This window comes from Anopheles gambiae, chromosome 3 (genome assembly GCF_943734735.2).
Source record: "Anopheles gambiae chromosome 3, idAnoGambNW_F1_1, whole genome shotgun sequence".
NCBI classification, from domain to species: Eukaryota; Metazoa; Arthropoda; class Insecta; order Diptera; family Culicidae; genus Anopheles; species Anopheles gambiae.
The window spans coordinates 55658329-55671587 of record NC_064602.1 but is presented as its reverse complement, the minus strand read 5'-3'; the positions used below and the strand labels follow the sequence as shown (position 1 = coordinate 55671587).

Genomic DNA, 13259 nt, shown 5'->3' with positions numbered 1-13259 from the left:
CGTTACAGATGTGTCGAAGCGCGACATAAAAATCCACGACAATGACTGTGGCCTTGGAGCCACAAATACTGGATCATATGTACTCCCCGATCCCGTTCCTTGTTGCATTGCAGGCGCAGAAGGCACTGCTGGCCAGGGAGCCGGAGGGAGGTGACGAGATGGTAGATCGAGGGGTAGTGATGTTCGGAGAGGGCACCATGCGTCTCTCTTACCATATGCAGAATCAAACGAGGCACTCTCACTAAATAGATCCTGCTTAAGACGGTGAAGCAGATCCGCTCTTATCGAGTTAATGGCGTTTCCTAGAGACGAGAAAATGCCATCCATTGAATTGACCAAGGCGGCCTCAATCTCCAGAAACAATACAGGCTTTTTCGATTAACGCAAGGCATCACATTGTTTGCATAGCCAGCACAGACCACAATCTGCCAACAATTCACTTAACGTGGATTCAGAGACACCGGCACAGTGAGCATGGAACAAACGGCTACACACCCCCGAACACGACAAGTGTAATGGATCACCATTTGGATTAATTGCCGTAGAGCAAATTGCACAGATAGTCATTATGATAACACTGTTACACTGGAAAGCAGGCACACAACGAGTGATATCGCAAAGCAAATGTGTGCAAAAGTCACAAGCGATAAAATTTTGCCAGCCACAGGGCGATTAATCAAGCCGCGTTAAAACACTGGAATAAGCAGGAGCGATCAAAACCACGTCTGTGCGTCACCAAGCGGAGAGAGTGAGTGAATTTGACAGCTGCGCTGTAGAAAAATGAATAAAAAATGACAGAAGGGGATTCGATCACTTTGTCAATGTATGTGTGAGCATCACTTCTGCTTTGTTGACGGCAGGAATGGCTTCAAAATTAAATCAACGATAAACTCTAAATAAAAAGCAGTTTTACGATAGAAAAATTGATTGTTCGTGGTAAGTGTAGTGATATTATGATTCTCATGTATCGGATATGAATCATTTATGTGTTATTCGGCAGAATCGACACAACAAAAGTGTTCATTGCTAACGCGCACCGGCACTCGGCAACTGGCCGCGATAATACATATAGCACGGTAAAATACGGTGTTATTTTCTGAATAAGCTTGTGGTAAGTAAAGAAATGAATTTAATTTTCTTCTAATCATGAAAGGGTATTCAATGTAATTGATTTTATTTATTATTTATTTCTTTCCTGTTGTACAGACAAGAGCTTCTATATAGTCAAAGTTGACAACAAGAGTGTTTTTAGTATCTACGATATTCTTGTGTGGTAAGTGAACAATTTTATTTGATCGTATAATTATTGTATGTGACGATCCATAGTCGTCAACTCGTGCGACTTCACAACATAACTGTGGTGGATCAAAGTGCTTTGTGCTCCGATCACTTCAGAAATGAAGATTTTCAATTACAAAATGCACCAATAGCCAACAACTCCGGTACATTTCGGCAGCTTAATCCAAAAGGTAACAACAATAATGCTATGCATTGGCACATTATTCTAATTTTTTTTAATTTTTTTACCAATACCAACAATAGGAAAAAACAGCAACATTTTAAGTACTGCCGCAAAACAAAATCAAACAATAGACTTCATTACGCATATGGCTGAAGTATTGTACGAAGGACAAGTACTACCATGCGAACTATTACAGGAGGAAGTATGTGAACCGGATCTGCATGTTTCCGGCGAGCAGCTTGCATCGAATTTAGAACTAGAACGGCTAAGAAACGAAAATGAAAATTTAAAAAATGTAAATAGTAATTTAAGAAATAAGTTGAACGAGCTGAACAACCAAAATAATCTATGTAGGGCAGAAATCGCAGCTTTAAAAGCAGAAATGGAAAACAAAATTGATAGCAATCTAGGTTTTGAGGAATTAGTTACACAAATGAAATTTTATTTTAAAGGTACACTATCAGACAATCAAATAGATTTAATTTTGCAAAAAAAGAAACGAGTGATATGGACAGACGAGGAACTTAGCGCTGCATTGACGCTACGATATTTTAGCAAAAAGGCATACAATTATTTAGCCAAAGATTTAAAATATCCTCTTCCTTCTATTGCGACGCTAAAGCGCTATGCAAAGCGACTCAATATTAAAGAAGGCATTCTGGACGACGTTTTGAAAGTAGTTGGCAATATAACGAAGACGTTCACCCGTAGGGATAGAGAATGCGTACTTAGTTTTGATGAGATGAAGGTCAGCAAGATATTAGTATACGATCCTGTTTCGGATGAAGTGATAGGTCCTTACAACTATTTACAAGTCGTAATGGCTCGTGGCCTGTTTAAAAACTGGAAACAACCGGTGTTCATAGGATTCGACCAGAAAATGACGAAAGATATTATCATGACAATAATTGCAAAATTGGCAGAACATAACATTAACGTAACAGCCATCGTAAGCGATAACTGTCAAGCCAATATTGGTTGTTGGAAAGAATTAGGAGCCTATGACCACAAACAGCCATATTTTACACATCCAACAAATGAAGGTAAAATATTTGTCTGTCCGGATGCCCCACATTTGCTCAAACTAACAAGAAATTGACTCATTGATCATGGTTTTATATGGTTTTAATTACAAAGGTAAAATTATTAACGTAGATTTACTATTTGAAATGCTTTCCAAAAGAAACGAAGCAGAAATGACTCCGTTGTTTAAATTAGCTGATTCACATTTGATAATGACACCTCAACAACGACAAAATGTGAGAAGTGCGGCAGAGCTATTGTCTCGCACAACATCAGTGGCATTAAGGAGATATTATCCTGAAAATGAAAACGCAAGACGTTTAGCAGATCTCATAGAAAAGATAGATCTTTGGTTTAGTGTCTCTAATACTTATACTCCTACAGCAAAACTCGACTATAAGAAGTCATATACAGGCAGCGATGATCAACTAAACGCACTTATGGATATGTTCGAGTTTACATCCAACATGGTTCCATGCGGCAAAAACAAGATACAAGTGTTTCAAAAGTCCATTCTAATGCAGATAAATTCTCTACAGATGCTTTTTGATGAAATGAAGTCAAAGTATGGACAGAAAGTAAAATTCATTTCCACACACAAGGTAAAACTTCCGCTTTTAAATTTTCTAATGGTTAAACTAATTTGTACTTTTTTTTTGTTGCAGCTCAACCAAGATGTTTTGGAGAATTTTTTTTCACAACTACGCCAAAAAGGGGGAGTGTATGACCACCCATCTCCGTTAAGCTGCATATATCGCATCAGATTCATGATTTTAGGAAAATCACCAACTATTCTACGCAACCAAACGGATGTAGGCCCTAGCAATCCACAGCCTCAGGATGAATATATTTCATCGCAACCAGAACCAGCAGATCACGAGTGTAATTATATACAGGATCAAAATGAACCAATAATTTCGTCCCGCATATTGACCCAAGCGGATATTACACCAACCCTGCCCAATATAGAAGATGTACAAAAGGAAAATGGTATCACTACCCAGGATAATAGCGATACATTCAGTACCGTAAGTAGTAGTGATTTAAAGTTACCAGAACAGGATGGCGATGGGCTACAATATATCATGGGGTACATAGCAAAAACCTACCATAAAAAATTTCCTGAATTGAAACTAGGTGAATTTACATTTAAAATGACAACCGACCACAGTTATTCCAACCCCCCCTCATTCGTACAGCATCTCTCGGTAGGAGGGTTGTTTGCTCCTTCCGAATCATTCTTAAAGCAGGGTAACAAAATGGAAAAAATATTTTTAAAATTCAACCGAGAAGGATCAATCTGTAAAAAGAAAGGCATTTTCACAAGACTGACCAAAACCATAAAACGCCGGATTCCAGAATCGCCTGAGGAAATTATTAAAAAGTTTGTTAAACAACGTGTTATTGTGCGTATGCGTTATAAAAATATGCTCATAATGAACGAAAAGAACATTAAAAAGAAACGAAAAATAGCCGATAACCTAAAGGCCGCTAAAAAAATGAAAAAAATGACAAATTAATCGCTCTAATACTACATTAAAATACCTTAGTTCTAACTTTCACGACCAGCTAGAGCACGTTGTCACTAAGGGTAACCAATTGATCGGCTTACTAAAACAAATAGCACGAGACATCACTGACCCGATTTGCATCAAGACGCTATACTGTGCTTTGGTGCGACCAGTGTTAGAATACGCTTCTGCAGTATGGTGGCCTACAGCTGCTCGTCCCCTAGCTCGTTTAGAGTCGATCCAGCGCAAATTCACGCGGTTCGCTTTGCGCTCCTGGAGTGTCCAACTTGACTATGAGGGACGCTGTGCGTTGCTTGGCATCGAGACGCTGAAGCAGCGGAACTGCAACGCTCAGAGGCTGTTTGTCGCGGGACTTCTTGACAATCGGATCGACTCGCCCGCGCTTCTTTCGAGGCTCAACATGTATGTCCCGCCGAGATCGCTCCGAGCTAGATCGCTACTTGACGTGGAGGAACGCCGCACTCGCTTTGGCTCCTCTGATCCGTTTATTCGTATGTGCCGTGAGTTTAATGTCATTTGTGATCGTCACCAACCTGACATGTCGCGCACCGCATTGTTGAATAGTATTCGTGTCGTGCGACCTTTTACATGTTAATTATGTTACTTAAGACTAAGCGTGACAAATGAATGACCGTAATGTGACTATGTTATAATGAATGAATGTAAATGAATTCGCTTCAAGTGGGCCACTTGCGGTCCGTTGAATTTTAATAAATAAATAACAAATAACAAATAACTTTATTATGGGACCCATGGACAGTAGGCATATTTCATATATCTTTTGAGATTATGAGATTATTAGATGATGAGATTATGAGATTATGAACTTCCACATATTGGATTATTTGGACACTGTACAATTATGTTAAATAGTTTTAAGTAGCATAGTTTCGTTTGTAAAATTTGTATATAGATTTATCCGGACTTTATAAGATAATTTGTATATTATGTGTTTTTTCATCATCGCTTTGCATTCAGCATAAAAATAATCGTTCGAATTTTCAATTAGAGCTAGGAAAATATGGTATACAGGTAGTCCCCGAGATACACGGTACCTCTTATACGCGGATTCGGAGATACGCGGTTTTCTAAACTTGACAGTTATTGGAACAAATTGTACTGATTTGACACATCATATATAACATTCCATAGAACTTCCTTTTGATCGAATGTTAAAATATATTTCAAACGGTTCCAAGCTGTTATTTTAAGTCAGAATCATATCAAATAATGAATTAAATGGCTAAAACCTCTCACTACTTGCAAAATTATACGAAAATTAGTGATATTTTGGCTGGAAATCACAAGATTCGACTTACGCGGAAATTCGAGATACGCGGTTTTTTGCGGCCGTTTTCGGTCCCCATTAACCGTGTATCTCGGGGACCGCCTGTAGTCTAGTGCGTAAAAAATCGTGTTACGTTTGAGTAGATTGTTTCAGCTAAAATTGACGTAATTCATGTCTTGGAAGTAATAGTGTAAAACAACTATTTTTGCGTCTCTAATTTTCTAAATCTCTTAGCGTGATATGTAGTTTGTTATTTTATATTGCTGCAATACCGTACTAGTCGAATATGTTACATATATCAATACGAAACGTATACAAACAATTACTAATAGTGATAAACATTACCAGCAGTTGCATGAATAACATTTCTGAAACGGGAAACACTCATAAACTGTAAAAACATTTTTTAAATCTGGCGCATTAATACGGCTATACTATCGTTAAGATTAAAATGAATATTAAAATGCAATACAAATACATACAATAAGAACCTATTCACGCACGGTCCTATAAAAAGTTTTTGAAAGCAGACGGATGATTACTACCTTCGTGGATGCCAGTTCATCTAGCATATTTGGATTTCAGTTGGTGGCAATTTAAACAAATATGAGCTGCACGCTATGACTTTATGACTTTCACACTTTAACTTCAGTTGTTCATGTATGTTTGCAACAATCTTAAAGGTATTGGCACCTGTCAACACTTACTGTAACGCTTGATCAACATAGGGTTATTTATGGGGATTTCGTACGATTAACCACGTTTTACTATTCATGTTGTTCATCATGTTAGTATGTACAGTTCATTATGACCTTTGCACATATATAAAGATATTCTTGCCGGTGTGTTTTGATGTACGTTATAATTAACCGATAGGGGCTTTACAGCGCTCTCTTTCCTATTCCGGATTATTACTCTTCAGGATATTCCGATGATTAAGTAGATGGATAAAAATTACTTCCGTGTCCTAGGTCCATGGTATACTTCTTTGTTTTCCTCCATTGCGTCGATTACAATGACTTCATATTTGTCCTTTTTCTTCTCCTTGTTTACATGTCCTCTATTGAGATGGCACTGCAAATGATCCAGGTTAAACGTTTTTAATACATCTGCCCTTAGGTTATTTTATCACACAAATGAGTAATACTTACGGTCATGATTTGGTAAAGAAAAAAAATTTATACCTTCATGGTAAAAAAATATCTATCATGCTATTAGCTGCAAAACTTATTTATGAATGGCATGGCTACTTGACGAGCATAACTTTTCGTTTCCAGCACCTTTAGATACATGGTTCGCACTGAGGAGGCTTATTAGCATTATAATCTTTTAATGTTTGTACTGCAACATGACTCATACCCGTACCAGATTGTCCAGATCAGTAAAAAAGCGCTGTATGGACTCGACAAACAATGCTAAAATTTGGGAAATACAAACGAAAACAATTTAATATTGCGTTGCCGCTTATCTCTTTTGGTTCTATTTCAATTTTTAAAAGAAATATTCGATACTTAACCCGATCACAGCGGAGTTCTTTGATATTTTTAACTCAGGAATATTTGCAATCGTTTCATTTGCAAAAGTAAACAAACTCACAGCTTGCTATTTGTGTTTCGTAGTGTGAGTGAATAGATACGTATCGCAATCGAATCCCCTCCTGTCAAATTTTTCTCCAAAATGGCGTTCCCGCCAAATCTATAAGCCCACCTATACCCACTTTGGTTTATGTAATGCCATAATATAATTTATGCATGCATTGTATGGTGGTCTCGCTTGAATATTCAGGCTTTGGTGTGACTCGAGTACATCTGACGGAGGCCAACACGGCTTGCTCTTCATAATTGCCATCAGCGTCTAGATTACGAAACAAGGAGTCTGGTAATGCTCTCTCATCTTGTAGACCGCATTCAACCAGCCAGGCGGGCATTCATAACCGGGTTTCTAACAAAAGTATTAACTGTCCTTACTGCTCTCGTGGGTTCAGCTATACTTGGGGTGGGTCACACGATTAATTTTACGACACGATCCGGAGTCTGACGGAATCGATCCCGAACCATGGTTGCGGTAAGGGTTGCTAGATCACATTAGGAATCAAATTCGACTTGTGGGTGCAGCGAGTTTGTGTCAACCCGAATTATCAGTAGGTACGTAAAAGTATACGCATTTCCGACCCGGTGCTTCGATCTACTTTACCTACTTGTACCTTTCGGGTCGACCCGAACGACTACTGGTCACTTACGGATGACTCTGACCCGGTAAGTTCGAATCGACCCGCTCATCACAAAGCCAAGACGGACCAGCCAAGATGTACACGTTCGATCCCGGTTATTGCTGCACCTCGGATTTCGTTTGGCGTCCGCAACCCCACGATCTGCATGTCCGGTATGCTAATCACGGCAGCGAAATTAACTAGCCGCACATAAAACCCATTATATGCACAATAATATGCCACGATTTTTATTATATTTTTTTTTTTTGGCTCAACAATCGTTGTCGGTCAAGGCCTGGCCTGTACCCACTTGTGGGGATGGCTTTCAGTGACTTTTTTTTATTACCCTTACTTTTATTACCATAGCAGGATTGTCAGTCCTACGTATAGGGGCACGGTCTATTCAGGACTTGAACCCATGACGGGCATGTTGTTACGTCGTGCGAGTTGACGACTGTACCATGAGACCGGCTTATTATTATTTTATCGGTACACAAATGGATGGGCGGGGAGGGAAATGGAACAACGCGTGTAAATCATAAATACAAACACTTTTCTCACATATCTTACATAATATTTAGGTATGGCATAATACTTTTGCATTTGCAAAAAGAGCTTATACCTCGATGCAACATGTTGTTTACCTCTTTGGCCGATGTACAAACAGGCATACATATCACTACAACTCTTTGTTTTCCAACACTTTTCATATTTCAACTAACTATGCACGCCGAAGTAACACTAAACTCATTAAAACACTTCACAAAAACAAGTTTTTTACACATTATCACGCAGAATCAAGGGGATTAAAAACATCAACATTCGAAACGTCAAACTTTGCCACTTTGTATGAAGTCGAATGTGGTAGTAAGAATGAGACAGACTGACCGGCAAAAAATGGGTGCAAAGAAAAAACGAGTTCTCCAGCTGAAATAGCCGTCGACATACGCACACAATCAAACACGACTTGTTCCAATTAGACAAGGGCAAAATGAATCAGAACTGAATGATTCATTCAAATCTTTACACTGAGTGAACGAGTACCGCACCGCCAGATAAATGGAAATGATTCTTCCGCACGCTAGCGGTGCGGTATTGATTCTCCGAGCGGACGCTCTCCCTGTCGATTATGAAAGTGTGCGATACATCTCCGCACGCTAGCGGTGCGGTATTGATTCTTTGTGCGGACGTTCTCCGCGCCGACTATGAATGTGTGCGATACATCTCCGCACGCTAGCGGTGCGGTATTGATTCTTTGTGCGGACGTTCTCCGCGCCGACTATGAATGTGTGCGATACATCACCGCACGCTAGCGGTGCGGTATTGATTCTCCGTGCGGAAACTCTCCCGGAAATATACCGATCATGAAAGTGTGCAACAAACCACCGCACGCGGTGCGGAGTTCATTCTCCTACTCAGAAAATCAGCATGCTTTATCGATCTGATAATGTGTTGACTAGAACGAGAAAGCTTCTGTTATCCATGTCTTCTTTGCCGTTCAGCAAAATAGCGATACACTCTCGCTCTAGTAGTTTTTTTTCCACTGCACTGCAACTGCAAACTGCAGGTAATTTTCCATATGTTAGAAGCACCCCATGTCGGCTTTGAATATATGAAAAAGATTCTCCTCATGGACTATAGTTAACCACAGTTTTTTAAACTGTACGATTAATTGAATGAATGTTATCAATCCGTTGTTTTAAACGGCGATAAATATACATTTTTATAAAAAATACTTTAAACGAGTAGAAAACAAAATAAATTTTGATATAAGAAAATTAAACAAATCGTGATAAATTTAAAGTTTAGTTGAGCATTAAAACAACTTTGATTTCCTTTTTCTCTGCTTGTAAATGTAACTGTATAAAAATAAAAAAATAAAATAGGGTGTACATTCTTGCAGCATAAAAAATATTCTTAAAAAAATGCTGCACCTCGGGTGTGCGAAAGAATCACCGCACGCGTTCAGTTCATTTCACTGAGCGAACTGAACCGCACCTGATCTTTAAAAATAATCATTTTTCCCATGACTAGTTCCATTACGCTGAGTTCGTTTTGTGTTAGTGACAAGCGCACTCAAAAAGCAAATCGCGCTCTCACCGCAACGCGTTTCTCCTTGCTTCCTCAAGCTTCCTCATACCCCTCGGTCTGAATCACTCAAAATTTGGGTTCTCATTGTTTGCGTGGTCGTTTCTCCTCACAGCACCTACCTGTCTTCCCCTCCTACCATTCATTTTCGCTTCCCTTTCTTCTCGCCCTACAATGTCATCATATAATGAATAAATATACACTTCGATGTACAATTCTATCCGCAGTCCTTTTATTGTTCTATCATTCATTGTTTTTGGTGTTGTGATATACCTCCTGAAACGAAAACAAAACAGAAAATGGAAATTATTGTAGAACGAACACCATTTCAATACAATGATGCCGTACACAGAATGCCGCAGTATTGCTTGTATTACAATCAGTTTTGATTGATAATGGTGATGTATAAGGTTGCCACAGTACTAGTTCGACTTACCTCAGCTTTTACCAGCAATCAATTCGCACTGAAAAAAACAAATTAATTATAAGAGTGTGTTGCTTGCTGTTTGCCACATTGCTGCGCCGGTGTGTAAACAATGTGGTCGCGTGACAGCGCTGTCAAAAGTTGTTCATATCGATATGTCGCATTGATTTGACAATAAATGACAACATTGAAATTCAAAGAAGAGCGGTGTAGCGCTAGCGGATTTGTATTTGCAAAATTATTGCATCTAACTGTGAGTAAATCGAAAAAGAATTATTGTCTTCAATGTATATAACGCAAATGTTTGCAATTTTAATGCATTTGTTTTAGATATCAAATCATGAAAACACAATCAATTCTTGATGCAATCAGGATATGTGATCAGCGAATCGAGCAGAATCTTCGTCAAACGCATAAACTTACCACAGCAGTAGTATATGTAAAACTTCAACTTAAGAAAATGTGCCGGAAGGAGCTGGAACTGCCTGTCGTCACTGCATCCATTGCACACCAGCCTTCAGCAACGCAGCAACCAGTTTTCCACGCATCAGAATTGGTGTGCAAGGAAGAGTTGGATGCGTTGGAAAATAATCTCTCTCTCTCTCTCTGAAAACTTCCAAACAATGGTACGTTGGATTACCGGCGAGATTACTGCTACCAAAGAAAAGCAACGAATTCATGACGCTTTGGGAAAAATGTTTTCAAGACCTTTTTTTGCGAGTTGTAGCTGGGCTGGGGCTGTTAAAAAAGGATATAAACCTAAGTTGGGTTTGAAAAAATATCCAAACGTTGTAAAAATACTGATGGTTGTTGGTGGAAATTGACCAGGCAACTTTTCAAAAACATTTGAAAGATAAGCTTTACAATGGGAAAAGTGCATGTTATATTAAAGGGATAAGAAAAAGTGTAGTTCATGCCGAACATAAAAGAAAGGCAGTGATTAATAGTTCTATAAAATAGTATGGGGTTTTCATGTTATCCGTGCGGTGAAAGTTTAAAGAATTATTGAGGTTCGAAGAACATCTGAATTTGAATAAAACAATATGAATTCGTAAAACATGTATTATTTTAATATAATAAACAAAAGTGTTATTTTTAGCTTCTAGGAGATTGGCATGATAAAAGATCTGATCACCAACAGGTTCTGCTACACCTTATCTTGCCATCGAAATAATTGTGCTCTCCTCCCAAGCGCCACAGATTAAGCTTAAACGACTGGAAAATTGAATATCCATAGAAAAAAAAGAAAGCTCCACAGCTTCATTGGTTTGATCAATAGATGGCGTACTACAACTCATCATTATATTGCCATCCTTATCTTACAATGTGTTTCGACAAGTTTCATCTTATCATGACCTGTATAGCCTTCTAACTTTCTGAGCAAAAATCTATATGAATGGTTGTGTGGTCAGATACGTGGGTATCAACATCAACGACCATTACTCAAATCTCACTTGCTTCAGTGCTGGTGGTTTCCGTTGGAGTTTAGTATTTAAACAATCGTATCGCCGTTCTAGTTCTAGCGATGCATAACTTCAATGCGAAACCATACAACAGTACAGAGGATATGAGAAAGCTCTCCTCCAAGCGATGAAGCTCAACTGGTTGGGGTATCCCACCAACAGAGAGCGCCACCAGCTTTTTTGCTATTTTTAGAATGCATGAGTCGTTTGCCGTCTGCTAAACGAAGTCTTTCTATATTCCGTTTAGATAGAGAACTTGAGTCGTTTAGAAGCCGTTTAGTGGTCGTTTAGTGGATTTGTGGCACTTGGGCTGCGCACAGTGAGGAATGTGTCAGGTATTCTCATAAAATATCCCGGCCATTACGTCTTGCCGACCATCGCCAGTATCAGAAACTACAGTTTGTTGTACAACTCATTAAGCTAGTGGTTCATCTTTCACTTCCACACTCCATGCTCGAAAATTGGGGATACGCAGTGGTATAGTTCCATCGTAGCAAGGACAGATAATCCAGCTGCGTGATACTGAAAAAGTCTGGAAAGTCTTAGGATCCCGGCATGACGACGTAGGTATTTAAACCAATAAGAAGATGGTCCTGAGGATGCGTCCCTTAAACACGCCCACAGCGAGGAGCCTCTTCTCGGATGGTCCAAGACAGTTCTCTACCCAAGTGCCACAAATCCATTAAACGACCACTAAACGGCTTCTAAACGACTCAAGCACTCTACCTAAACGGAATATAGAAAGACTTCGTTTAGCAGACGGCAAACGACTCATGTATTCTAAAAATAGCAAAAAAGCTGGTTGCGCCATCTGTTTGTGGGATACCCCAACCAGTTGAGCTTCATCGCTTGGAGGAGAGCTTTCTCATTTCCTCTGTACTGTTGTATGGTTTCGCATTAAAGTTATGCATCGCTAGAACTAGAACGGCGATACGATTGTTTAAATACTAAACTCCAATGGAAACCACCAGCACTGTAGCAAGTGAGATTTGAGAAATGGTCGTTGGTGTTGATACCCACGTATCTGACCACTCGACCATTTATATAGATTTTTGCTCGGAAAGTTAGAAGGCTATATTAGGTCATGATAAGATGAAACTTGTCGAAACACATTGCAAGAAAAGGATAGCAATATAATAATCAGTTTTAATACGCCATCTATTGATCAAACCAATGAAGCTGTGGAGCTTTCATTTTTTTTCTATGGATATTCAATTTTCCAGTCGTTTAAGCTTAATCTGTGACGCTTGGGTAGCACTTTCATATGATTGAAAAATCTCGATTCAATATTAAACTAGCAAAATTTTGTAAGTACGTAAGTGTCTCTTTATTATGCACTTTTTTATCACAAACAAATATCATAACCATATTTTTCATTTTATATTTACTAATTGTTGCAACTGCAACTCCGTCGGCTCCTCGACGGTGGCGAATAAGATATAACGACCGTTTTACTAACGTACAAATCTTTACTTTATTTAAAAAAGGATCGACCGATTATAAACTCACAAGCTTGGATTTTAGTAGTGTTAAAAAACGCGGTCTATCGTTCGCTAACTTTTAAAGAGACCGTTTGTTCTGCGCACGGTGTATTTATCCCTTTTTTCCGCGATGGCCGTTGCGCCATCGCGTTACGCAGCGAACGTTGCCCTTTCTGAAATGTTCGAAATTCGAAGATCGATCTTGTCACCCTATCTAAACGTCTAAACCTATCTCCTGTCATTTAGCTTGTTTACATTCCGCATGCCATAATAAGGGACACGCGGTTTG

General features: G+C 39.0%; 2 long non-coding RNA genes across 2 annotated transcripts; one reads left to right on the top strand and one right to left on the bottom strand.

Annotated features, from left to right (window-relative positions):
- The first annotated feature begins 798 nt into the window (after positions 1-798).
- On the top strand, positions 799-1397 carry LOC133393400 (uncharacterized). The gene is made up of 3 exons (XR_009766140.1): positions 799-936; positions 1001-1111; positions 1207-1397. It is a non-coding gene; the product is annotated as an uncharacterized LOC133393400 (long non-coding RNA).
- Positions 1398-4951: 3554 nt separating this feature from the next.
- LOC133393399 (uncharacterized) lies at positions 4952-8950 on the bottom strand. The gene is made up of 2 exons (XR_009766139.1): positions 6457-8950; positions 4952-6379 (listed from the first exon to the last, which is right to left on the bottom strand). It is a non-coding gene; the product is annotated as an uncharacterized LOC133393399 (long non-coding RNA).
- Positions 8951-13259: the final 4309 nt, after the last annotated feature.